Raw genomic sequence first — 26355 nt, 5'->3', positions numbered from 1 at the left:
TGGAAACCCTGTGGGGCAGTTCCACCCTGTCCTATAAGGTCACTATGAATCGGACTAGACAGCAATGGGTTTGGTTTGGTCTATATAAAGAAGAACGGGGCACCACAATTGGAGGAAGATTCACTAACAACCTGCCTTATGCTGATGACACAACGTTGCCTGCTGAAAGTGAAGAGGACTTAAAGCACTTACTGATGAAGATCAAAGGCTACAGCCTTCAGTATGGATTACACCTCTACATAAAGAAAACAAAAATCCTCACAACTAGACCAATAAGAAACATCATGTTAAATGCAGAAAAGACTGAAGTTGTCAATGATTTCATTTTACTTGGATCCACAACCGACACCATGGAAGCAGCAGTCAAGAAATAAAAAGACACACTGCATTGGGCAAACCTGCTGCAAAGGACCTCTTTAAAGATGTCACCTTGAAGACTAAGGTGTGCCTGACCCAAGCCATGGTATTTTCAACTGCATCATATGCATGTGAAAGCCAGACAATGAATAAAGAAGACCGAAGAAGAACTGACACCTTTGAATTGAGGTGTTGGTGAAGAATACTGAATTTACCATGAACTGCCAAAACAACAAACAAATCTGTCTTGGAAGAAGTACAACCAGAACGCTCCTTAGAAGCAAGTAAGGTGAGACTATGTCTTATATACTTTGGACAAGTTGTCAGGAGGGATCAGCCCCTGAAGAAGGACATCATGCTTGGTGAAGTATAGGGTCAGCCGAAAAGAGGAAGACCCTCAACGAGATGGATTGACACAGTGGCTGAAACAATGGGCTCAAGCATAACAACGGTTATAAGGATGGCACAGGACTAGACGGTATTTCGTTCTGTGGTACACAGGGTCGCTATGAGTTGGAACTGACTCGACGACACCTAACAACAACAACATACACTGATGACTCCCAGGGTTGCTATGAGTCAGAACCGACTCGACGACACCTAACAACAACAACATACACTGACGACTCCCAAGTTTTTATCTCTAGTCTTGACCTCTCCTCTGAAGGTGGCTGATTCTCTCACACCCTTCAAGTCTTTGTTTTAAATCCCATCCTCCCAATGAGGTCCACCTTCCCTGACTACTGTATTTAATACAGCAATCTGTTTCTTCCCACGCCTCACCCCACCCCGAGCATCATCACCATCACAACCTGCCACCCCTAATCCTCCTAACTCTGCTGTTTTACTTTTTCTTTAACCCACAACCCTTATCACCTTACACAACACTATAATTCCCTTATTTGTTAATGTTTAATTGTTTTCTTTCTTCTTCAAATACAATGTAAGCTCCAAGAAAGCAGGGATCTTGAAATTTATTAAATCAAAAGCTAATTTTTCTCATTTACTTAGGATGTAATAACAAAGAAAGTACAGTGGTTAAAAGCTGGGGTTTTGAAGTCAGGTTGTCTGGACTTAAATCCCAGTTTTACCACTCATTAGCTGTGTGACCTTGGGTAAATTACTTAACCTCTATAAACTACAGCTTTACATAAGGACCCATAAAGAAGAGACTACAGTAATATCTAGCTCTTAAAATATTATGATGCATTAAATGAGATAATATACGTAAAGGCTTGGCATGATGATGGGTACATATTTTGCTAGCTTCTCAAATTATTTTTTTAAATAATTCAGTCATTATAATTAAAGAAAAAAGTCAAATTCAGTGCTTAAAATTCTTTTCTCCTGCTTTCACGTCAACAAACACTACCTTTTCCTATATTCTCTGCAGAATCTTTCTCCTTTTCCTACTTTTACTCTGTTATAATGTTCTGTTGTTTGGCAATCTCCATGGCTTCAAACAATCACTTCTTTGCACATGGCTTCCAAAATAACTCTTGGCATTAACTTTTCTAAACTTTCAAGTCTTTGATATGCAGCTGCCTACTAAATATAACATTTGACAGGCTGCAGGCACCACCAAACAACATGTCATCATCCTTTACCCAATCCTGCCTGTCCTTATGCATGTCCTGTGTTAACCAGGGTAAGCTAGGTCACACAGGGACAAACAATTTTATTTCTCACTCACATTATAATTCCAGTGGAGGTCAATGAAGGCAAGAGGATGGTGACTAAGCTTTGCTCTACAAAGTCACTCAAGGATTCAGGCTGAGGTGCAGAAAGCAATTTGGCCTTTTGTTTTACATGCTTTACAGCTCTGATGATAGAGGCTCACCTGAGGGCCCAATGCTGACTAAGTGTCATAAGGCATGATATAATTTATCATGGCCATGTGGTGAGGCCAATAAAAGCTCTGAGCCCTGAGGCTCAAATGGAGCTTCCTGGTTGGTGATCATGCACAAAAGAGGATAATGTGTCTCTCCTTGGGACATGGAAGCTATGTGCTATGACCCCTCCCAGACTTCACCTATCTATCTCTTTGTTTATGTATACTTTTTTGGTTGTAATAAATCTACAGAAGTATAGAATGAATTCTGAGTCATTTCAGGAAACTATCAGACCCAAAGGAGCAGGGGTAGCCACCCGGTCTGAAGTAAAAGGAGACATGTGAAGTCCCAAGCTTACAGCTGATATCCTGAGGAGATAGAAGAAAACCTCAAATTAGGGGCTGGCTGGTCTGAAGAGGAGAGAGTCATGTGGACTCCTGAGCTTTCAGGTGGTACCTGCTAACCTAGCCCTAGGTAGCTAGGGATAAGAGAAAGAAGGGCTGCATGGGCAGTTAGGGTCTGAACTGATCAGGCAAGGGAAGCTGAGATTTCCACAGGTTACAGTTGGCATGTGAAGTAAGACACAATTTTACGTCAGAATTGAGATGAGCTTAGTCTCCCTGGACCAAATGGTTCATCCTGGTATTTAAGTTCTGGAAATTATAACACTGAAATGTCTCCTGCCACTTCAATTGTCAGATTCGAGACCACATTATTTATGACCAAGATAGCAAATAGATTTCATCTGACATGCCCGCTTCAACTGCCTAGTAGTGCCTTTTTGAAGAACTAGGTTGAGAAAGAATGTCGCACTGGTCCGAGTTCTGTAGGTCAGAGCAATGTGTTTATGATCAGTATCTGTCATGGGACTGGCAGGTATTTACCAGCTTATCTGTTCCCCTGGCTCCAAACTTTCCCCTTTCTAGCCCTTGATACTGTCACCACATCTTCACAAAGCATCATTCTGATCCTGTTTATTCCCTACTTAAAAATTCTTTGCCTGTCCCACTTTGGAGAGTGGCGTCTGGAGTCTTAAACGCTAGCAAGCGGCCATCTAAGATGCATCAATTGGTCTCAACCTACCTGGACCAAAGGAGAATGAAGAACACCAAAGATACAATTATGAGCCCAAGAGACAGAAAGGGCCACATAAACCAGAGACTACATCAGCCTGAGACCAGATGAACTAGATGACTTCCCTGACAGGGAACACAACAGAGAACCCCTGAGGGATCAGGACAGCAGTGGGATGCAGATTCCAAATTCTCACAAAAAGACCATACTTAATGGTCTGACTGAGACTCGGAGGGCCCCAGGGGGTCATGGTCCCCAGACCTTCTGATAGCTCAAGACAGGAACCATTCCCAGAGCCAACTCTTCAGACAGGGCTGGGACTGGACAATGGGACAGAAAATGATACTGGTGAAGAATGAGCTTCTTGGAAGAAGCAGACACATGAGACTATGTTGGCATCTCCTGTCTGGAGGGGAGATGAGAGGGCAGAGGGGGTTAGAAGCTGGCCGAATGGACACAAATAGAAAGAGTGGAGGGAAGGAGTGTGCTGTCTCATTAGGGTGAATGCAATTAGGAGTATATAGGAAGGTGTATATAAATTCTTGTATGAGACTGACGATTTGTAAACTTTCACTTAAAGCACAATTAAAAAAAAAAAAATTCTTTGCCTGGAAATAAGACCCAAACTCCCTAACATTCAAGGCCGTCCAGATTTTACCCCAATCTACCTTTCTAACTTAACTTACATTTAACTCCATTTCCTCCATGTACTGTATAATCTAATCACACCAAAATACTTTCCCCAAAGAAGTATAAAGAGAAATGATTGGCAGCAGGCATCATGAAGCTATGGATATATAACAAAAGGAAGTTGATTTCATAAAATTTCAGTATTTAAAATAAATGCAAAAAACAAAAAAGGGTATCCAAATTGACATAGCAAGGTTATTTGATCTCCTCATTTTTACCTGATAATCTCAAAATTATATGCATACAGCTGAAACTAACTATCCCTTTTTCCAACACCACACAATTCATTCACATAAGAAATTTGACAGCAGGGCGATAACCACATCCAGGGTCTGTTAATTCTAAGAAGTGGCAGGAGAGACTTGATTAAAAATATTGGGGGAAGGCGGAAGAAAATATGTAATGTCTATTTCCCAAATATTCAATAACAATCAAATTACAACATTCTGTTATGATGTCTGTGTAAAAGGCAGAAAAATACCTTCCTAACAGAAAGAAATAACAGCTTTTAGTTTAGGAAATTACTTCCTGATATGCTCCTTGAAGAGAAAAATTAATGGAATTCAACACTTCTGTTTTTATGGTAAAATTAAAACTGCATCATAAAGCTTCATGGTTAGACAATTAATGCATCAGCAGGTGACAGCCTGTTTTCAAACCCTCCACCAATGAATTCTGATCCTCCTCCTACAGAACTGATATAAATTACTAAATTATCGTTATATGAAAAATTCAGTTCCAGAAAAAAGATGAGTCAAATGCATTGCCTACCACATATCAGAACTTCTGAGACGCAGAAGCTGCTGGAGAAACAAAGGGATTTGGGATACAGAACACTAGGAAAAGGGACCCCCCCAAGTGTAAAGTTCGGAAACGAGAAAAACAATCAAAATAGATAAAAGATATCCAGGGGTTCCTTGAAAGCTTAATCTTCTGACAAATAATAATATTTTCTCTCATTTTTAAAAACAATATATTTTAGACTTAAGACACTACATCAACCTTTCAGAAAGAATAAGTGTTTGTACTTCGTCTCAACACCGCAGCTAACATGTTCAGCTAGAAAACATTTTTTTGCCATTATAAATACACAGCTTAAATAACTCAGCATAGTTCTACTGATTCTTATATAAAGTTTTAAATATAGCCCTAAAACTTTTCATCACAATTACCAAATAGAAAAGTTTAAAATTTTTCACTAAAATCAAAAAAATCCCAGGCTTCTTGAAAATTGTTGGTTATAACAGCAATTCTTAGAATTTCCTTGTTAAATCTGAATCCCCATTCCATCAACATACTTCCTCACCATTCTTTTAACCAGGCTCACATGCCCTAGAAATGCCTCCAGGCCAAGATGAAATCCTAGAAAAGGCTACAATCTTCTAAAAGGAGTTATCTCTATTATCATGTGCTCCTTATGAGTGTTTTTCATCTGCTATCCTATCCATCTGATTTATTTCTGACACTATGCTTTGCCTTTACTGCATTATTTGTGCATTTCTTGATTTTTGTTCTGTGTGACCTGTCAGTCATCAAGTCTTATCTTTTCAGATGTCTATCTTTTTCATTTCTTTTATCCCACAACAGCCACCATTTTGGTTTAGGACTTAATCACTTATGCCAGAATTATTTCGATAGCCTTCCATTCATATTCCCTAACTCTAGGCCATTCTTCCTTTACTACATTTTTAAAAAATAAGTCCAGAAGATTCCTAAAACATATCAATCATGTGTATGTCCTGCTTAAAACGTTTCATCTTTTTTTCTACCACATAACATCTAAATTCCTCTATCTAGTTTTTAAGATACGCCATCAACCTAATTTCCCAATATTCTCTAACAGCACTATCCAACAAATTTTTTGCAATGATTGAAATGTCCCACATCCGCTATCTAGTACAGTGGCCACTAGCTACATATGAAATGTGGTTAGTGCAACCAAGGAACTGAATTTTTAATTTCATTTCAGTTAATTTTAATTTATATGTAAATAGTCCCAAGGTGGCTACTGTATTGAACAGTGCAGCTCTAGCACATGTAGCTAATCAATGCAGCAGTAAAATCTGAATTGAAATGGCCTAACTTCCGGACTGCTGCTGTACTCTTAAATTTTCTTTATTCAAAGTATATATTCTTTCTTCCCCATTAATCATATTAAAAGTACAAGAGGATTAAACTTCTCTGTGATTCTCAAAGTAACAACAAGCATAACACGTAGCCAGGATCAGTTTTCACAGTGGAAGTGTTTTCTTCACATCTATTAAGTTTACAAACAACAGTATTGTGCTTTCTTACTTGGTCAGTGCCAAAACTCTGAATCTGTTCCAGTTTCCTTACTCATGTATTCTTTCTTACTTTTTCCTCCTTAACTTCTGTATTCATATCTATATTCTTATTCATTCTACTAAAATCTGTTCTAAGTATGCTAATGCTATAATAGCAACAGTCTAGACCTAGTATCTATGAACTGGGTTTGGGGTTTGATATTTTGGCTCTACTTGTCTAAAAAGCATGTGCGAAAACTCAAAGCAGGGTCACTCTGGATCACAGTCATAGCGAAGCTCTGGTTGCACAGTGGTTAAGCACTCAGCTGCTAAACAAGAGAGAGGTCGGTGGTTCGAACCCACCAGCTGCTCCACAGGAGAAGGATGTGGCAGTATGCTTTGATAAAGATTTCAGCTTTGGGAACCCCACAGGGCAGTTCTACTCTGTCCTTCAGGGTCACTATGAGTTGCAGTCGACTTGACAACAATGAGTTTTATAGGAAAAATATATACATTTAGATTGAGAAATATAATGTATATTTCTGGTCTTAATGAACTAAACTAAAAATTACAGAGCCCCAAAGCCATATCCAAAATCACAGACTATTACATACAACAAACAGTTTTAGTCACATATTTAAATCTGGAATTTAGGAGTACTTAAAAAATAAGTACTTTAAAAAATATGTACATGAAAAAAAAGATATATATTAAAATTACAGCAGCAATTCTATCAATACTGTGAAATTATGGTACTTTTTTCTTTTATTTCCCAAAATTTTTTATAATTTGGATATGATTATACCACTTTTATAAATAAAATTTTGATTTAGCAACTTACAGTCATTTTGAAGAGCCCTAGGCAACCAGAGTCACAGCTGTTTATCAACCACCTAAACACCCTTTGAGGAAAATTTCAATAAATTTTGCCTGAACATGGACTTTATCCAAATTACTAATTTATTTCATAAACTGATACCCTAAAATGTATTTTTCCAATCTAGACTCAGATTTCATTTTTAACTTTTGTCTTTTTTATCTTCTAAACTTGAGTTGACTATATTAGATAAGAAAAACCCAAAACCAAACCTACCGCAATAGAGTTAATTACAACTCATAACGATCCTACAGGACACACTAGAATTTCCCTGCAGGGTTTCCAAGGCTGTAAATCTTTATGGAAGCTGACTGCTACATCTTCCTCCCTTGGTGCTGCTTGTGGTTTCGAACCACCAACCGTTCGGTTAGCAGTCAAGCAATTTAACCACTGTGCCACCAGGGCTCCATTAGTTAAAAGGCAATTCAAATCCTCTGTAATGGAATTCCCTGCAATGAAAGTCACAGGAATCATTCTGCAAAATTATCCTATCATTTTCTTATCAGAAAACTAAAATATTTCAGAGATTTTATTTAACAATTAGAAGAAGATACTATATTATTTTCATATTTATTCGATGACTACTTAATTCTTTCAATTATCTTACTTGACATTAACTATACTCCACAGAAAAACAGCTCTAAAAAATAAATGGAACTAATGTGGCCATTTCTGAAGGCATTAAAGACAGCTGTACTTTTTTCTTTCAATATTTTTATTTGCAGAGCAAGTAAGAGGGGGAAAGAAGGATAATAAGGAGACCTAGTGCTATCAATGACCTTAAATGACTGATATCAAATAGAAAAAAATTAAGTCAACTTTATTTTGTTGTGCTTTAGATGAAAGGTTACAGAGTAAATTCGTTTCTCATTAAACAATTAATAAACATATTGTTTTGTGACACTGGTTGCCAATCCCACGATGTGTCAACAGTCTTCCCTTCTCGACCTCAGGTTCCCATTACCAGCTTTCCTATCCCCTCCTGTCTTCTCAACCTTGCCCCTGGGCTGATGTGCCCATTTAGTCTTGTTTTGTTTTATGAGCTTGTCTAATCTTTGGCTGAAGGGTAAATCTCAAGGGTGACTTCAGTACTGAGTTAAAAGAGTATTCAGGGGCCATACTCTCAAGGTTTCTCCAGTCTCTGTCAGACCAGTAAGCTGGGCCTTCTTTTTTTGTGTGTGTGAGAGTTAGAATTTTGTTCTACATTTTTCTCCAGCTCTGTCCGGGACTCTCTATTGTGACCCCTGTCAGAGCAGTTGCTGGTGGTAGTCTGGCATCACATAGTTGTGCTGGACTAAGTCTGGTGAAGGCTTTGGTAGTTGTGGTCCATTAGTCCTTTGGACTAATCTTTTTCTTGTGTCTTTGGTTTTCTTGCTCCAGTCGGGGTGGGACCAGTGGAGTATCTTAGACAGCACCTCACAAGCTTTTAAGACCCCAGGTGCTACTCACCAAAGTAAGACGTAGAAGAATTTCTTTATAAACTATGTTATGCCAATTGAGCTAGATGACATTAAGACAACCTTGATCATTCAAAAGATACATGATTAATCTAGGCTCCTTGCTTTTCTCTCTCCCCAAACCTCACTTTCTCATTTCTTTACTCACTGGGAGTGCAAAAGGAATACTGGTACAAAATCTAATGAAAGGAAGGACTGGAACTAATAGTGCTATATTTTTGAAAAGAAGAAAGAAACAGTCCTTATCTTAGAATTAGGCTACCTTCTAATGTTTCATTAGACATCAGAAATACTTGGAAAACATTTTACCATAGAAACAAATAACAACTAAATTCTCAGATCATGGTGCAAAGTTCAACGTAACTGCAATGCATCTTTTTAAAAATCCCTTTATTATGGAAAATTTCCAACATACATCAAAGTAGACATAATAATCTCATTAGCCCCCATGTAGTTATCACTCAGCTTCAACCATTTCAACTAATGGTTTGTCTAGTTTCATCTATATTGACACCTATTAGTTCTTTTTTTGTATTACTTTGAAGCAAATCCGGGATATCATATAATTTCATCTGCAAATATTTCAGTATACATATTTAAAAGACAAGGACTTTTAAGAACAACAAAAAAAAAATGATGGGGGGGGCCACAGATGCTGATACTAATCAGACATAACCACCTCATGGGATTAGTTCTCTTGATTTGGAGCTTAGGCCATGGTCTCATGAAACTGGCATAATATAGTTCTTAAAAGTTTTTTTTTTTTTTTTTTTTAATAGTTCTTATAAGTTTATGCTCTAACCTCCCAATATGGTGAGTAGTGTCTGGGGTCTTAAGCTTATGAGCAGGCATTTAAGATACAACTGCTGGTCTCTATTCATCTGGAACAGAAGAGAAAGAAGGAAACCCAAGAATTAGAAGAGGAACTGGACTATAGGATTAATTGTTTCCATGAATCACTGCCTCCTCCATTTTGAGACCGGAAGAACTAGATGGTACCTGGCTACCACTACTGAACATTCTAATCAGGAACACAAAAGAAGAATCCTGATAAAAAGGGAGAAATATGTGGAACAGAATTTCAAATTCTTAAAGAATCCAGACTTACTGGCACTACTGAGGCTGGAGGAGTCCCCAAGACTATGGCCCTGACTTATTCTTCAAACCCTGAATTGAAACCATTCCCCGAAAGTAACTGTTTAGCCCAAAGAGTAAAGATGTCACCCTTGCATACTGTGCTTCTTTTAAACATATATATATATATAACACCAAGAGGTCAATAGCTATTTTAAAGCACAGATAAGAAGGTTGGGGGTCAGGGAGATTAAGTAAATGGAAATGAAACAACCGGAACAAAAATAAGAAGAATGCTGACACAATGTGAAGAATGTAACCAATGTTATTAATCATCATGTCTAAAGACTATGGAATGGGACCGGGTTTTGCTGTGTCTATGTTCACCAAACATAAAATTTAACAAAAAGAAAGAGAACTTCTTAAAAACATAACTGCAGTAACATTATCATACATAAAAATTAGTAATTCCTTAAATCATCAAATATGCAGTTTTGAAATTTCCAATTGTCCCATGAATTTTTATTTAAATTTATTAAAATCAGGATTCATATTAGATACACACACCATTGGTTGCCACGTCTTTTAATACCTCATTTAATCTATGTACTATCCATTTGATTGTTATGACTTCAATAATAAAATGTTTTAAATCTAGTAATTTATGTCTGTCCTAAAAGGTGACATTGACTGTTATTATACAGGTACAATTAATGAACTTTTCATTTTGGTATATCAAGAATGAATCAATAGAAGTAATTTAGAGAGCATTACCAAGACCCCATTTAATATTCAGTTTTAATACTCAATTTTAACTTGACTAGAAAAATCTCAGAAAGCCAATTTATAAGATTAATATGGTATCAATATATCTAAACAAAGTATAATTTGTTAAGATAGTAAAATTTCATTACCAAGCACCATTATTTTTTCTAAGAGCAATTCTGGGCACATTTTACTCTCTTGCACAAAAATTTAAAATGTCACATGAATATTTTATTGAGAACTTTCAAATCTACAAAATAACTGAAGTAAATGAACAGTGAACACCCATACACTTGCCACCTAGATTCTAAAAATTAACATTTTGCTTTATCACATGCATTCCTCTATCCACACATCAATACACCTTAATTTTATGCATTTCAAGGTTGCAGACATCAGTACACTGTACCCCTAAACAGTTCAGCACATTCATTACCTAGCATTTGATACTTCTTAACTCTTTTTTTGAGAACTTTTAATTAGCCGCTACAGCTCTTAACCCCCATGCCACCAGAGTTCCCAGGTGCAGGATGGTGGTTGCTGTTGTTGTTAGGTGCCATGGAGTCAATTCCAACTCATAGCAACCCTGTGCACAACAGAACGAAATACTGCCCGGTCCTGAGCCATCCTTACAATTGTTGTTATGGTTAAACTCATTGTTGCAGCCACTGTGTCAATCCACCTCATTGAGCATCTTCCTCTTTTCCGCTGGCCCTGTACTTTGCCAAGCATGATGTCCTTCTCCAGGGACTGATCCTTCCTGACAGCATGTCCAAAGTATGTAAGACACACTCTCTCCATCCTTGCTTCTAAGGAGAGCCCAATAATCTGCATTTCTAACAAGTTTCCAGATGAGGCTGATGCTGCTAGTCCCAGGACCATACAGATCTAAGGCTAAACTAATTCTTACACAAATATTAACTGAGATGAAGGTGTTAGTTACTTTAACAATATAAAGTATGTCTCATTCTTGAAAGCTCCATCCCAGATGTGAATAAATGCATTCTTGTTCTTCAACTAGAAAAGAGATAAAAATAGTTGCCCTCATGGAAGTATTTATAAGGTAATCAAGTTTAATGAGGCCTTTGAAGTTGACTTGGATATTTCAGCCAAATCAATACATTAGGAGCCAAATCAACTTCCTCTCAGATCAAAATCCTATCTCCTATATTTTTATAAGTTAGAAAAAATAGAAGCTTTCAAAAATCTGTGAGAAATGAAAGAGTAATGAGTTAAATGTATTAAACAAACATGTATCAGGCATTTACAATGTACCAACTATTCTTAATTTTTAAAACAGCTTCACTAAGGTACAACCGATATATATTAACCTGCATATTAAACTGCATTGTAAAGGGTACGCTTTGATAAATTTTGACACATGTACACACCTATGGGAGCCCTGGTGGTGCAGTGGTTAACAGCTTGACTGCTAACCAAAAGGTAGGCAGTCGGAATCTACCAGCTGCTACTTGGAAACCCTATGGGGCAGTTCTACTCTATCCTATAGGGTCACTATGAGTCAGAATAGACTTGATGGCAATGGGTTTGGCATACAACTATGAAAGAATCAAGATAAAGAGCCTATCCATCACCCCCAAAGTTTCCTACTACCCATTTGTAATCCAAGCCTCTGCATTAGTGGCACAGTGGTTAAGCACTCGGTTGCTAACTGAAAGGTCAGTGGTTGGATCCCACCAGCTGCTCCACAGCAGAAAGGTGTGGCAGTCTGCTTCTGTAAGGATTTACAGCCCTGGAATCTCTATTGGGCAGTTCTACTCTGTCCTACAGGGTTGCTATGAGTTGTAATGGAGTAGATGGAAGAGTTTGGTTTGGTTTTGGAATGACTGATGATGGCGAAAAATACCAAATATACCAAGAATTGCCAGAAGAATGAACAAATCTCTCTTGGAAGACGTACAGCCAAAATGCCTTTTAAAAGCAAGGATGGCTAGACTTTGTCTCACATACTTTGGACACGTTATCAGGAGAGACCAGTCCCTGGAGAAGGACATCATGCTTGGTAAAGTGGAGGGTCAGCAAAAAAGAGGAAGACCCTCAATGACATGGACTGACACACTGGCTGCAACAATGAGCTGAAGCATAACAACGACTGTAAGGATGGTGGAGGACCGGGCAGTGTTTCATTCTGTTGTACGTAGGGCTGCTGTGAGTTGGAACTGAGTCAACGGCACCTAAAAACAATGATGATGATAAGCATGTTTTCAGGTGCTTATGTTCCATGCTTATATCTCATTGCTTAGGTGTCTGTTCAATTCTTTCACCCATTTTGTTATTGGGTTGTTTTCTTATTAATAAGTTTCAGTAGTTCTTTGTATATCCTGGATATTTATCAGTTAAGTGATTTACAAAGATTTGCTCCAAGTCTATGGCTTGTCTTTGCATTCTTTTACCCATGTCTTCTGAAGAGAAGTTTTAATTACAATGAAGTCCAATTTGTCAGTTTTTTATCTAAGAAATCTTTGCCTAAACAATGGTCACAAAGATTTTCTCCTATGCTTTCTTCAAATATTTTATACTTTTAGGACCTTTTACATTCTATCTACTTGTTCTATCAATTACTGCGAAAGAGATTGAAATCTTTGCTAAAATTGCATATTTACCTATTTCTCTTTGCAGTGCTATCACATATTTTGAAGTTTATCAGATACATAAAACTTTAAGATAGTTATGTTCTCTCGATGAATTAATCCCTTTATTATTAAGGAATGACCACCTTAATCCCTGGTAATATTCTTTGGTCTGAAACCTAACTTCTAAACTAATACAGCAACTGAACCTTTCTTTTGGATAGTGTTAGCATGGTATGTCTTTTTTTATTCTTTTAATTTATTAGCGTCTTTTTTATAAAGTTGGTTTCTTGTAAGATGTGATACACTTGAGTCTTGTCTTTCTTTTAAACCTAATCTGACAATTGTTGTCCTTTAACTCAGGTGTTTAGATCGTTTACATGTAATGCGACTACTGATATGGTTGTGTTAAGAGTCTACCATCTTGATATTTTCTAACTGTCTCATTTTTTCTTTGTTCCCTTTTTTCTTTTTTCTCTTTATCTGCTTTGTTTTGGATTATTTCTTATCACTCCATTTTATCTCCTTAGTTGGCTTACAGAATGTAATTCTTTGTTGTTTTACTTTAGTAGCTGCTTTAGGGTTTATAACATACATTTTAACTTAACACAGTCTACCTTCAAGTAACAGTATACTAAGCAGGTATAAGTATCAGAACCTTACAACAATATACCTAAATTTCTCCCCATTCAGCCTTTTTAAGATTTACCTATATCTAGATATCCATCTAATAACAATGACTATGGGGTTTATAACATATGTAAAGTATTTAAAAGTAAAACATATGTGTGTGTGAGAGAGAGATGTCTTTTAGTGCAGGTCTCAAGTGACGAATTCTTTCAGTCTTTATTTTGCTTTTGTTTTTAAAAGAAATTTGCCTGGGTAAAGAATCCCAGGTGCACAGTTTTTCCTTTTAGTATGGTAAAAATGTTGTTCCACTGTCTTCTAGCTTACATTGTTTCTGATGAGAAATCTGCAATCGCCCTTACCTTTGTTCTTCTGTTTTTCTTTGGCTGCTTTTAAATTTTTTTTCTCTTTACTGCTTGATTTAAGCCATTTGATTACAATGTGACTTGGTGCAGCTTTATTCATCTTATGCTTGTTGAGCTTCTTGGATCTGTGGATTTACAGCTTTTATTAAATTTGGATAAATTCTGGGCATTATTTATTCAAATATTTATTCAATCCCTCATCTCTCTTTTCCTTTAGCAACTATATTACATGTTTATTTGGCTACCTGAACTTGTTCTACAGTTCACTGGTGTTCTATTCACCTTTGCAAAAATTATCTTTTCCCTCTGCATTTTATTTTATACAGTTTCTGTTACTATGTCTTCATGCCCACTCATCTTTTACTTACAATGTCTAACCCAGCATTAATACAATCTATTGTGTTTTTTATCTGACAATGTCATTTTAACCTAAAAGTTTCAATTTGGGCCTTTTTATATCTTCTGCAGCTCTATTTAACATGCTGAGTCTTTCCTCTAGCTTCCCCAGCATATGGAATACACTCATCAATGTTTAATGTCCTTGGCTGTTAATTCATCATCTATGTCATTTGTGGGTCAGTTTTGAGTGATGGATTTTTCTTCTCATTATGGGTTGTATTTTCCTGATTCTTTGCAGGCTTCATAATTCTGATTGCGTGTAACACACTGTGAATTTTACCTTGTTTGCTGTTGGGTATTTTTTTATTTCTATATTTATACTTGAGCTCTGTTCTGAGAGTGGGTAAGTTACTTGGAAATAGCTTGATCCTTTGGGTCTTGTTTTTAACAGTTGTTATGCAAGACCAGAGTTGTGTTTAGTCTACGGTTAATTTTTCACATTTTTTTTTTTTTTACTGAGGAAAACCCCGCCCCCGCCGAGTACTCTACCATATAAATGTCTTGTGAATTACAAGGTTTTCTACATTGGTGGAAAGAGGGACTATTTATGGTCCTATGAGACCTTTGTTCTACATTAATCCTTTTAGGATTCTCTTTCCCCAGCCTTAGGTAGTTTCCTCACATGCATGAACTTACCAAAATTCTGTTGAATACTCGAGGGGACCTTTTCCAGAATACTTTAAGGGGTACCCTCTCCAGATCTTCAGGGTCCTTTTTCTGTGAAGCTCTCTCCTTTCTGATACTCTGCATTGTGAACACTGATCACCTTGGAATCCCTAGGCTGCCCTAGATTCCCCCTCCCCATGCCTGTCCCTAGAAATTTTCTCCAGGGAGTAAACTGGGCCAATCAAAGGACTTGCTTTGTTTTCTCTCTTTCATTGCCTGACGTTCAGGTCTTGGGTGCCACTGTTTCACATATTTTGTCTAGCTTTTTTTTTTTTTGCATGTTGTTTCAGGCAAAAGGGTAAATCCAGTTCCTGTTACTCAATTTTGACAGAAAACCAAAATTTTAATGTACCCAATAGACAGAACAAAGGTAATTAAGTTTATCAGGAGTAGGATCCAAACAACTATGCTTTAAAAGTATGATTTTTTTCTTTTTAAAGTGTGGTCCAGGGTTCACCAATGGGAGCCAGTATGCTCTTGATATGCCCTGTACTAAAAGAAAAATGGAAGTTCTTTTTAGAGATATTTTGGGCAAATGACATGCAATTTCTTAGACATTTATTTCTGTGTAAGACTAAGGGTTATTTACTAGCAACTGGAGAAATGAGTTCTTATTTGCTAATAAAATATCCATAGACTAAAATTAATACATTTCTGGAGTTTACTAAGGCCTTTAATTCAAGATTCTACTCAGACATTCGGCTACCTGGCAACACAGAGAGCTAGGATTCCCACAATTTGTGGGAAGGACATTTTATGACCTCTGTATCATCAGTGCTGTTTTCAGTGTGTATTATCTGAGTATTTTTATGGTAAGTGCAAAAACATACTTTATATATAGGGTAATGCCAATGTGTAAAAAAGCTAAGGAATTTTCTAATTTTATTTTATAGCTAGCCAGCTTACTAAAATCCTTTTTTAACACAAATAATTTTTCACTTGTCTTATATTTTCTAAGTAAGCGATCATATCAACTGCAAATAATAATAATAAAAAACCAAACCGACTCATAGCAACCCTACAGGACACAGTAGAACTGTCCCATAGGGTTTCTAGGGAGCAGGTGATGGATTCGAACTAAGGACCTTTTGGACAGCAGTTGAACACTTAACCACTGTGCCACCAGAGCTCTTTTTCCACCATTATTTAGAGCTTAATTTTTTTTTCTTGTTTCTTAATGCACTGGCTAAGACTTTTAGATCTACGTTATGTTCCTATCTGTTAACAGAAGTTCATCTAATATTTCACTATGATATTTGACAAAGGTTTCCGGTAGAGACTTTTTACAAGGTTATTTGTTCACTAAAAGTTATCAGGAATGACAAATGAATCTTAGAAAATGATCTCTTTAGCACCCAAGAGATACAGTTTTTCCCTTGAAACCCTGGTGGTGTGGTCGTTATATGCTACGGCTGCTAACCAAAAGGTCAGCGGTTCAAATCCACCAGGCAATCCTTGGAAACTCTATGGGACAGTTCTACTCTGTCCTATAGGGTTGCTATGAGTTGGAATCAACTTGACAGCAATGGGTTTGGTTTTTTGGTTTTTTATAGTGAATTATGCTTATATGTTTCCTAATGCTGAATCATCGTTACACTTCTGCAATTTACCCACATATCAGAAACCAGTATGATTTAATTACGAGCCAAGGCTCTAGAATCAGAATTCCTGGGTTCAAATCCCAAGACTTTCGCTAACTAGTTTTTGATCTTAGGCATTTTATTGAACTTATCTGTGCTTCAGTTTCCTCATTTTTAAAATGGGGATAATAGTATCTACCTCAGAGGGTTGCTTTAAGAATTAAGTAAACTGATATATATAAAGGTGTTTGGAATAGGACCCAGAACAAAGTATTTAATACATATTTATTATTATTTACAAAGTGCCTTATATTTTCCAAACACAGTGTTTATGGAGCCCTGGTGGCACAGTGGTTGAGTTTCAGCTGCAAGTCAAAAGGCTGGCAGTTCTAATTTACCTGCTGCTCCATGGAAACCCTATAGGGGTAGTTTTACCCTGTCCTATAGTGTCACAAGTGCCTTTTATTTTCCCGGGTATAGTTTATATAGCATTGCAGGGAACAGCAAACTACGGCCAATGGGCCAAATTTGGCCTGCTGTCTGCTGTTGTCAATAGTTTTACTAGAACACAATCATTTGTTTGTAATTTATCTATGGCTGTTTTTGGGCTCCTACAGCACTAAGTCTAAAGCATTTACTAACTGCTCCTTTACAGAAAAAAAAATTGCTGACCCTAGCAGTATTGTTCAAACCCAAGGAGTTCAAAGTCTAATAATTGAGACAGAAAGAAAAGAAGTATAGACGATATAGTATGGTAAGTACACAAGCATGGTATTCTGAGGATTTTATGGAAATACAGCAGTTTAGTGCTAAAAGACTGGAAGGATTCATACAGGTGAAAAGAGGCAGAAGAAGAAGTATTTTATTTACTTTTAATTACTGTAAAATATGTATTTGTTTACGTGTATCTATCTTTCATATTAGTCTGTGAATTCCCAGAGAAAAAGGACTGGAACATTCACTTTTGAGACATTCATACTCCTAGTATTTAGGACATTTTAAGTTTTCAACAAAAGGGCAGATGAAAAATGAATGATGGGAATAAGCATAGGATATCTGGGTGACACTGAGTAGACACGTCTGACAAAGTCCTAGATATAAATATCCTATGGCAAGCATTTTACTTGCCAAGTTAAATGGAATCTTTCTTTTAATCCTCGTAACAGCCAATCTAGGAGATAGTTCACAGAATATTAACAGAGAATGGACTCTCAAATCATCTCAAAAGAGATTCTAATTAATGCAGCAGGAATTGTGGTGTAATTTTAATTTCTAAAACAGGGCAATGATTTGAATAAATTCATGTTTTCTAAGTATTAGCCTGGAAGCAGCCTGAAGGATCAGTTACAGAACAGTCCCCCTACATTATATCCAAAGGTTATTCTACCGCACACATTTAAAAAAAAAGCCAGTTTTAATAACAGACAAATAAATAAATATAACTGCTAGCATACTATGGAGTTTGAGGTATATTGATTAACTACCGACCTGAAACCTGGTGGCACAATGGTTAAGAGCTCCGCTGCTAACCAAAATGTTGGTAGTTCAAATCCACCAGCCACTCCTTGGATAAGCCCTATGCGGGCAGTTCTACTCTTACATGGTTGCCATGAGTTGGAATCGACTCAATGGCAACAGGTTTGGTAAAACAGTTACTAAAGAAACAAAAGGGTACTTCATAAACCATTATACTAAAATGTTAAAAAAAAAAAAAAAAGTACATATCACTAATGAAAATATTATATGGAAAAATGCAAGCCTAAGAACAAAGTCATAACCGAGAATGGCTGTCTTAAGAAAGAGCCCTGGTGGCACACTGATTAAGCATTTGGCTGCTAACTAAAAAGTCTGCGATTCAAACCCACCGGCCACTCCACGGCAAGAAAGACATGGCAGTCAGCTTCAGTAAGGATTATAGCCTTGGAAACCCTACGCGGGCAGTTCTGCTCTGTCCTATGAGGTTGCTACGAGTCAGAGTCAACTTGATGGCAGTGGGTTTGGTTTGAGTTTGGTCTTAAGAAAACCAAAAATTCTAGAAAAGTTTAGACATAATGAAATCACAAATTATGTTTTTGCTTTTCATTTTATTTAAGCAAATTTTAATTGATTCTGAAGGGAAACACCTACACTTTCCAGCTAAATTTCAACAAAAGCTGTATATGGCATCTGGTTTTGCAAACCAAAACATAGAATTTCTTTTTAAAGAAAAGTCTTAACTGTGCTTTAAAATGTACTTAAACATCTGTTTACAACCCCCAGAGAAATACGAAGATTTTTTCCCCCTCCCAAATTATGCAGCTATGGGTTTCTTGAAGAATATATACATAAATCAGTTAAACTAGCCCCTCACTGGGGAACTGGGTAGTAAAGAAATCATATAAATTCAAACTACTCTGTTCAAATTAATGTAAAAATGTGGATTCTGAGAACAGAAAACAAAATAGTTCCTTTTAGATATTTCTGACAGAGGTCGATTAACACACACAATCTAAACTCATGAAATTCAGGTAACTTTTACATCTAGGTTTATTTAAAAGATACATCATACTTACCTTGTATTTTCAGCAACTAGCACGTAAAAGAGCTAAAGAAGTGAGAGAGTAAGAGATTAGTAGTAGTTTCAAGAGTAACACTTTATCCAGGGCTTCAACTGGATCATTCAGGTTGGAACTCCTGCTGAGAATCTGCATTCCTAACAAGTCCCCAGAGAGTGCTAAGATGCTAATGATGCCAGTTAGGGACCAATTCTGAGAAGCACTAGTAGAGCAGTGGTTCTCCAAATTTATTATACCTAAGAATCACCTAGGGAACTTGTTAACCTGTACATTCTGATTCAGTATATCTGGAGATGGAAATACAAATTCTCAGCAGGGGTCTGAATCGGAATGAACCATTTCGAAGCTTTGGTCTCATCTGTAAAAACAGTACCACCAACTATATGTCCTGGGGATCTTGTTAACCTGTACATTCTGATTCAGTATATCTGGAGATGGAAATACAAATTCTCAGCAGGGGTCTGAATCGGAATGAACCATTTCGAAGCTTTGGTCTCATCTGTAAAAACAGTACCACCAACTATATGTCCTGGGGATCTTGTTAACCTGTACATTCTGATTCAGTATATCTGGAGATGGAAATACAAATTCTCAGCAGGGGTCTGAATCGGAATGAACCATTTCGAAGCTTTGGTCTCATCTGTAAAAACAGTACCACCAACTATACGTCCGTGTCGCATTGAATTTAAAAAATAACCAAGTACAGGGCCTAAAATCCGATGAGAGTTCAACAAGTGGATCTTATTACGATACAGAAATAGTCTTCCATGTGAAAAAGAGGAAGTCATAAGGAATCTAATTTTTGCATATTTTTACTTCCCTTTGGAAAGAATAGCTGAAGTTGCTCAGAATAGAAGATCAGTATTCCCTTGTAAAAAGGGACAGAGACACTCAATATGGACTGCACTTAACAAGGACCAATTGGGATTCATACCAGGTATGCAAGGATGGTTCAACATTAGAAAATCAATCAACGTAATCCACAACATAAATAAAACAAGACAATCACATGATCATCTCAATGGACACTAAAGAGGCATTCGATAAAGGCCAACATCCATTCCTGATTAAAAAAAAAACTCTCACTAAAACAGGAACAGAAGCACAATCTCTCAACATAATAAAGGGCATCTATACAAAACCAACAGCCAACATCATTCTCAATGGAGAGAGGCTGAAAACATTCCCCCTGAGAACAGGAACAAGACAAGGATGCCTTTATCACCACTCCTATCTAACATTGTGCTGGAAGCCCTAACTAGACCAATAAGGCAAGAAAAATAAAGAACATCCAAATTGGTAAGTAAGAAGTAAAAGTATCCCTATTTGTGGATGTATGATACTTTACATGGAGAATCTAAAAGACTCCACAAGAAAACTGCTGGAACTAATAGAAAGATTCAGCAGAGCAGTAGCCATAACCTGAGGTATACTATTCACCTGGTAATGGTACACGAATTGCAAACTTAATGTGCTGAGGCAATAAACAGAATTCCCTTAGAATTTTAAGAATACATATCTACAAATTCAGAAACTTCAAAGAGATGTTTCAAGCAAATGAATGTTCAAAATAACTGATTCTTGTCCTTTAAATCACAGTAATTTACTTTTAGACATTCTTAATAGAAATATTTTTTAAAAAGACATAAAGGCCTTAACCTTTACACTGTACATAATATAATCTTTTCTTGATGACTTAAGCTCATCAACATACACATCAGTTATTAGACTGTTCTGTAATACAGTGACTCTTCCTGGAGTTATTGAAGGGTGTCCACCTGTTTGTCCCTTCACTACTAACTCATCCTCAACTACTTTTTAAAACAAGGTTCCCTACTGCCTGCTCCCCTGCTGTCACTTATGGGCCACTAGCACCCTCACCAAGGTTTCTAAAATGCCAGCTATAGTTTTAAAAAATGTGAAACCAGCACAAGCAGTGGATATACATACTTAACCTTATACAAATTCTAAAATCAAGCCACTGAGTAGCTATTTTCACTGCTCTAAGGCTGGGCTCAAGGGCTTTTCTTCTTTCACTTCCTAGTTCTCAGACCTAGTCTAGGCTTTCAAGCTTGCTAGAACTTTGGCCATAAAATAACAATTACAATAGCAGTCACTTCTGCATTTTTTTTTTTTACTATAATGTAGGGAAAACATATGAATGCTAGTTGTAATAAAACACACCAAACCAGTATGTGGTAAATGATGTAAGATGCCACACAACATGTGCTTTATGGACAATTACCTAGTCAATCATTGGCTTGAAGTCAGCAAACTAGGCCCACTGGACAAATCCAATCCATAGCCACTTTGTTTTGGTTTAGCCCTTGAACCAAAAATGGCTTTTACATTTTTAAAGCACTATAAAAAACAAAGAAACAAAAAAGAATACTCAACAGTCTGTAGAGCCCCACAAGGCCTAAAATGCTTACTATTCTGGCACTTAACAAAGTTTGCTGACCCCTGATCTGAGCTATACAAATACACACATCTGAGCTATCCCTTTACATATAAAGCTTAAGTAGATGCATACTTCTTTCAGTGATGGGTTCATCATGATACAAATTGATCTTCTCCAGCAGTGCCTATTTTCTCTTTTGACCAGGTCCTAGGGCTTGGCCAAATTTCTTCTAAGCTTTCTTCCCACTTCCTCCTTTATACCTGTCCTTTGATGCTCTCAAATTGGTTTCCTTACTGCTACTTCCAACTCTGGCTGTCAATCTCTTTTGGAATGTCTTTCCCTTTGCTATCTAAATTCTTCCTAAACATCAAGTCCTACTTCTTCTAAATGCAAACAGGATTGTTCTAGCCCTCACTGGCCTCGATTTCCTTTAAATTACAGTCAGTACCACACAATATAATACCATCATATAGTTTTGCTAATGATTTCCTGTGTTACTCTAGTACCTCAACTAGTCTGTAAACTACTCAAGGGAAAGATACACATCACACTGCCTTTTCATCCCCTATTTTAATAATACTTCATCATCTTCTGAGCACATGCCACCTCCCAAGTGCATCTCTCTATCTTAGAGAAAAACAGCCTAAGAGAGCTGGTAATGAGTGATAAGTGATTGGAAACATCAAAGGATGGCATCCATAAAGGAACTTGGTGGAAGACCACAGGCTATACTGTAAACTTAGGAAGTCTGTATGAAAGACATGCAAAACCACAATAGTGGGAGGATAGTGAGATAAGGATGAAAAGATACAGAAAGACCACTACATAATACAGGCAGTCCCTGGGTTACAAACGTTCAACTTACATACAACCCACAGTTAGGAACCAACCCCCTTAAAGCCTAATATATTAAAAACACAAGGTACATACTAATAGTTTCTAAGAACAAACAGGCGACTGCAAGGAGCATCAAAACATTAGTATTATTACTGTATTGTTACTTTGAAGATGTTTTAGTGTATCTAGAAGTGTTTAATATTTTTTATGCATACAAAGGTGCACTATATACTATATAACAAGACAAACATTTGACTAACTCATATTAGAGATGGACAGTACCTAACTGTTCTGACTTACGTACAAATTCGACTTAAAGATGGACTTAGCAACTGAATTTGTTGGTAATCTGGGGACTGCCTGTACTATGAAATATTAAGAGCATTATAAAATTACAAAAGCTCACAATACATTAAAAAAAAAAAAAAAAAGCCTTTCAGCATCACTGGCCATTAGCTTCCTGAACTAGTAGTTGTTGACATTGGTATGCACGAGGTCCATATTTTCTTGTTTTGCAGTGTGACAAACTGAAGCACTAAAGACTCAATGGAATAGACATGCACAGTATTCCAAATCTTTGAATTTACAATATTGTGAATTTAATCTGTTAGAGCTTGTTAAAAACAAACAAACCAAACACTTATCTTTTGATTATCTGGCTAATAAAACTGAAAAGCATGTGCATATCCCTACATCATTTTCATGGAAAAATGCACACTGAGACATTAAAAAAGAAAACAACAAAAAGCCCTTCTGGTTACTCGTCACCAAACTGTATTTTTAAAATACAGGTAAAATATAAGATGTACAAGTCCTGGATGCATGAATGTAAAAAAATACACAAATATTTTAAAACAAGCATAAATATTATTCATAAATCTAAACTAAAGATGGATGAAATATAAATTAAATACTCTTTAACTAACTAAAGCTACAAAAGACAATGAGAATATTAATCATGCATACCCTTTTTTTCTGAGTGCCCTGACTTATGCCTGGCTGGTCAGAGAAAGAATTTTTCCTTAATAAGTAATAAAATATGCTTAATATTATATCACAGAAATTTTACAAGTAAAAAGTAATCATTACATGCATAATAAAATGAAGTACATCAGTTCTCAATCCCTCACACTGAAGAAGGGAAGTGATGATATAGATGCCCAAGAAGAAGATAATCTTAGAATCTGTTTTTTCTAATGCACATCATTAACTTGGAAGCAGCACATTATTCTTATAATTAAGCTTGATCAAGGCCAGTGTTAACTAGTAGCTTTTTTTTTCTCAGTACTTCAGGGGATTCACATAAAAGGAAAATGGAAAAAAGAGGGAGTTGATTCAGAAGCATACAGGTGGCTAAATGCAATCAGTCTGGGATAAAAAATTTTCAGAGTTAACCTATGCGTAAAAAATTGAGAGGTGATCTATAGAGGGGAAAAAAGAAAATACAATAAAATTTAATGTGATAGTGTTAAAAATTATTTTAATATAAAATTTAATCTAAAAATTTTAACAAGATTTTTCTCCTGTCAAGTCATCATACCTTCTTTCCACTAATTGGTATTATTAGTGATAGCAACAACTACAGTGGGCTGAAAAGCTAAAAGCAAATCTATAGGTTAGATTTTATAAAAGATGTGTTAAAAATCCTTTACCACTGTTTTCTGTTAGGTCGATCATGTGTCTCAGTGGGCATATTATCGCATCACTAGAGAAAAATTATTTGATACAAGGAAATACCAAAAAGGCAAAAAGAGATTCATTTCTCTTGAACATTTTTAGTAGATTTAAGCAAAACTTACATCATGGCAAGAATGACAGATTTAGCAAATACGGAAACACTAAATATTTATCCACATACAAGATCACGGCCACAAAACTCATTAGTTTTTGCTTAACATATGGCTCAAACTCCTGAGTGACATCTGTTTAGTACTGGTGCTCGTAACAGCATGGCCATAAAATATTACAGTAAAAGTACTTCAGAGTTCAATTGCTGTCATTTCATTCTTACAATACAGAAAAACACACACAAACTCTGGTTTCGAGAACTAAAAACAGAGACAACAGTAAGAAGCAAAATAATTTACGTTGCTCCGTTTAAACGCCCATAGTGAACACATACATTATTGTACTGGCTTAAAAAAAAATCTTGACAGCCTGTTATTCTTAGCCAACAGATGGTCAGACACAAAGGTGTCCAGAGAAACTTACATTAAAATCGTACAGAAGAAAATCTCCAATTCCCGATTCCTAGCGCCTCCAGCAACCATTACGCCCCCCCCCATATCCCAAGTGAACGATTAACGACTACCTTAAACAGCCACCGTAGTTTTATGACTAAATTAGGCGTTAATTTTCCTTTACCTAACACACGACGTCCTTCTAAAGCCGTGTCAAAAGTTCAAAGATCCAGGCTGTTAAACAGGGCGAGGACTGCACCATCCAGTCAGCCTCCTGACTGAAAAGGTAGTTAGCTCGCCGAGGTGGAGGAACGGCCAGGTACCGACACCAGCCAAACAGGATCAAATACAGAAGGGCGGGTTTTCGAGGTTTTAACCCCAAGGTGAGCGGGGCAAACTCTCTTCAGAACAGCCTTCAAGTTGAGCGGCTGCCGAGTGGCCCGCTGAAGGCGCTGTAGCCCCGACGCGATCTTCTCCGGAGGGCCCTGCTCCCGACCCCCGAGCCCTCCCGGCGGCGCTGCTCGGCGCCGGCCGCGGGTAGGGAGGGCCGCCCGCGCCCCTGCGCCGCCTCCCACCGGTGGATGGCGGGTCCCGGACCCGGTCGCGCCCCGCCAGCCCCTCCCGGTGAGACTCCGGTTACGGCAGGTGCGGGAGAAGTTGGCGGCTCCCGCTCCCGGCTCCACGCCCCCCCTCCCCCCCGCGAGCCTGCAGCTCGCCCACAGGATGGGCGGGCCGGGCCCCTCGACGGAGCTCTCACCCTCGGGTCCCCCGGCCCCTCAGACCCAGCCTAACGGTTTCTGCGCCGTCTGCTCCGGGGCGGGACGGGACAGGCACGGTTCAGGCTCTCTGCCTTTCCCGAAGGGAGTGCCCCGCGCTCTCACCTCAGTCACGCCGTTCTGAGGCTGAGAAAGGCGGCTACCCTGGCGCCTCTTCTTCGGGTTCCTGATCGTCCTTTCTACCTCAGGGGCAAGGCCAGCTCTCGGAGCCGCCGCGGCCGCCGGCGCAGTGAATGTTGGGGCTGTTTCCCAGCAGTGACGGCGCCGCCTCAGCCCCGCTCTCCGCTCCCTCTCCGCGTAGCTCCCGCTTTCTGTTTCACCCGAGGGACCACAAACGCCGCCGCCGCCATGCTTACTACGGAGCCGGGAGGAGGAGCTCGGAGTCGGCGCACCGACTGCGGCTGCGCGAGCCCCGCCGACGGCGCCCCCGGGGACCCGGACCCTGAGCCCCCGCCCCACGCCTGCTCCCGCGCGCGGCGAGGCTCTACCCCGAGCTCGAGGCGCAGGCCGAGCCCGGAATGTGCGTGGCGTCCCCCGCCCTCCGGGCTCCAAGCCCTCTCCCGAGGCCCGGCTGCGCCTAGTTCGTCGTAGCCACCGGCGCGGCCAGGCTCGGAGCGAGACTCGGGAAATGCGGAGTTAATTGATGTTTGTAGGGCCACCCACACAATTCTCAATCCAAATTTTAAAAGGCTTTCTCTGAGGCGCACGGTGTCAGCCTCTTTCCGAAAGCGCCAGAACTTAACGTTGGCAGGTGCTATTAAAGACCCTCCCCAAGGAATAGGAAACCAAATGAAGTGAACTTGGATGTTTTCAATCGCAAACATTTAGAGCCTGGGATCTCGGTAGCAAGATGATATTTAGATATTTACGTGCGGGATAGTTTCTCGGTCTCTTCACCCGTCAAATCGCGTGGAAACCCCATTACCTCTACAACAGCACCAAGACTGACTAGGGAGAGCAGCAGAAATTTCCTTTAACCTCAGTCAAC

The 26355-nt window shown here is 38.2% G+C and overlaps 1 protein-coding gene across 4 annotated transcripts in view; it reads right to left on the bottom strand.

Annotated features, from left to right (window-relative positions):
* The window catches only part of FNDC3A (fibronectin type III domain containing 3A), a 232976-nt gene extending 207242 nt beyond the window's left edge, over positions 1 to 25734 (bottom strand). Inside the window, exons 1-2 of one of the 4 annotated variants that reach the window (XM_023551324.2) lie at positions 15009 to 18261; positions 13971 to 14098 (exon numbers count right to left, since the gene is read on the bottom strand). The gene's annotated coding sequence lies outside the window, so the exon portion shown is untranslated. Of the gene's footprint in view, positions 1 to 13970; positions 14099 to 15008; positions 18262 to 19170; positions 19194 to 25472 lie in introns of those variants that run through there. The other 3 variants (XM_003412622.4, XM_010592624.3, XM_064270144.1) reach the window with 3 other exon arrangements.
* Between the last annotated feature and the right edge of the window lie 621 nt (positions 25735 to 26355).

The sequence above is a fragment of the Loxodonta africana genome, chromosome 17 (genome assembly GCF_030014295.1).
Source record: "Loxodonta africana isolate mLoxAfr1 chromosome 17, mLoxAfr1.hap2, whole genome shotgun sequence".
In the NCBI taxonomy this organism is placed as follows: Eukaryota; Metazoa; Chordata; class Mammalia; order Proboscidea; family Elephantidae; genus Loxodonta; species Loxodonta africana.
This window is presented reverse-complemented; position numbering and strand designations above follow the sequence as displayed.